A 2,357-nucleotide genomic window follows, 5' to 3' on the forward strand; every position below is an offset into this window, starting at 1 on the left:
CCCTGGAGGGCTGACGCGGAGAAGGGTTTCGTGTGAACAGCCGTTGCACACGAGTCAGTCGATCCTAAGCCCTAGGAGAAATCCGATGTTGATGGGGGCCGTCATAGCATGATGCGCTTTGTGCTGGCCCCCGTTGGGCGAAAGGGAATCCGGTTCCTATTCCGGAACCCGGCAGCGGAACCGATACAAGTCGGGCCCCTCTTTTAGAGATGCTCGTCGGGGTAACCCAAAAGGACCCGGAGACGCCGTCGGGAGATCGGGGAAGAGTTTTCTTTTCTGCATGAGCGTTCGAGTTCCCTGGAATCCTCTAGCAGGGAGATAGGGTTTGGAACGCGAAGAGCACCGCAGTTGCGGCGGTGTCCCGATCTTCCCCTCGGACCTTGAAAATCCGGGAGAGGGCCACGTGGAGGTGTCGCGCCGGTTCGTACCCATATCCGCAGCAGGTCTCCAAGGTGAAGAGCCTCTAGTCGATAGAATAATGTAGGTAAGGGAAGTCGGCAAATTGGATCCGTAACTTCGGGATAAGGATTGGCTCTGAGGATCGGGGCGTGTCGGGCTTGGTCGGGAAGTGGGTCAGCGCTAACGTGCCGGGCCTGGGCGAGGTGAGTGCCGTAGGGGTGCCGGTAAGTGCGGGCGTTTAGCGCGGGCGTGGTCTGCTCTCGCCGTTGGTCGGCCTCGTGCTGGCCGGCGGTGCAGGATGCGCGCGCCTGCGCGGCTGTTCGCGCCCCGGTGCTTCAACCTGCGTGCAGGATCCGAGCTCGGTCCCGTGCCTTGGCCTCCCACGGATCTTCCTTGCTGCGAGGCCGCGTCCGCCTTAGCGTGCTCCTCCGGGGGCGCGCGGGTGCGCGGATTCTCTTCGGCCGCCATTCAACGATCAACTCAGAACTGGCACGGACTGGGGGAATCCGACTGTCTAATTAAAACAAAGCATTGCGATGGCCCTAGCGGGTGTTGACGCAATGTGATTTCTGCCCAGTGCTCTGAATGTCAACGTGAAGAAATTCAAGCAAGCGCGGGTAAACGGCGGGAGTAACTATGACTCTCTTAACCAAGGTCGACGAGACTGTCATCTTTCGTGCTGGGGGGGAACAACATCCCAGCACTGGCGATGGGAGATACTTTCAAGTATCTAGGCCTGCAATTTTCCACGTGCGGACGCAGTCTTTTTCATCCCCGGCGGGAGGTCGAGAAGCAGATGAACATCATCAAGCGTGCACCACTCAAACCTCAGCAGCGGCTTTTTGCCCTTCGTTCTGTTATCCTCCCGGGTATTTTCCATGGTCTCGCCCTGGGGAGGACTCGTCTTGGGGCCCTCTCTTCCCTTGACGTCTGTGTTCGTGCAGCTGTTCGATCTTGGTTGCACCTGCCAGCAGATACGCCGGTCGGTTACTTCCACGCCCCCATCTCTCATGGGGGCTTGGGGGTGCCTGCAGCCCGCTGGCTGGGCCCTCTTCTTCGTAGGAGAAGATTGGCGAAGATGCAGGGACTGGGTGCGGCAGCGGACGATTCTTCCCAGGACTTAATCCAGCGAGAAATTCACCAACTGGACCACGCCCTGCAATGGCAGGGGGAAGTTATAAAGTCCAGTTACCAGTTGGGCCGGTGTTGGGCCGACCGCCTGCACTCGTCGGTCGACGGCGCTGCGCTACGAGAGTCTGCCCGAACACCAGGGCAGCACTGCTGGGTCTCCAATACGCGGCAGTTCGTAACCGGCCGCGACTACATCTCATGCCTGCGTGTCCGGATTAATGCCTTACCTACTCGGCACGGCTGCTACGTGGGAGGGAAGGTGACACCAGATGCCGCGCTGGCTGCAATGCCACGGAGACTGCCAACCATGTCATTCAACAGTGCTGGAGAAGCGACGGGGCTCGCATTGCTCGACACGATGCCATGGCGTCCTATCTGGCGCGAGGCCTCCGCCGCAGAGGCTACAATGTTCTGCTAGAGCCTCACCTTCGTACATCTGAAGGCCTGAAAAAGCCAGACATCGTGGCGGTCCGTGACACTGCAGCATTTGTCATCGATGCGCAGGTGGTTGGCGACAACCGTGATCTTGGTAGGTGTCACCGCGAGAAAGTAGCCGTCTACGACAAGCAGGCAGTTTACGACAAGATACGTGAGCTGTTTCCAGTGGCTACGGAATTCACCACCACGTCGGCGACCATCAACTGGCGTGGGGTTTGGTCTCCAGCCTCTGCCAAAGCATTGCAGGAGGTTGGCGTGGACGAAGGGCCACCTTTCAACATTGAGCACCAGAGTACTTCTGGGCAGCATCATGGCGGCGCGGCGTTTCGAATCTATGACTGCCCCTCGCCGCCGCATGATGCCCCGCACTGGCGTTGGTTAGCGTGGTC

This window comes from Schistocerca piceifrons, unplaced genomic scaffold (assembly GCF_021461385.2).
Source record: "Schistocerca piceifrons isolate TAMUIC-IGC-003096 unplaced genomic scaffold, iqSchPice1.1 HiC_scaffold_1415, whole genome shotgun sequence".
NCBI lineage: Eukaryota > Metazoa > Arthropoda > Insecta > Orthoptera > Acrididae > Schistocerca > Schistocerca piceifrons.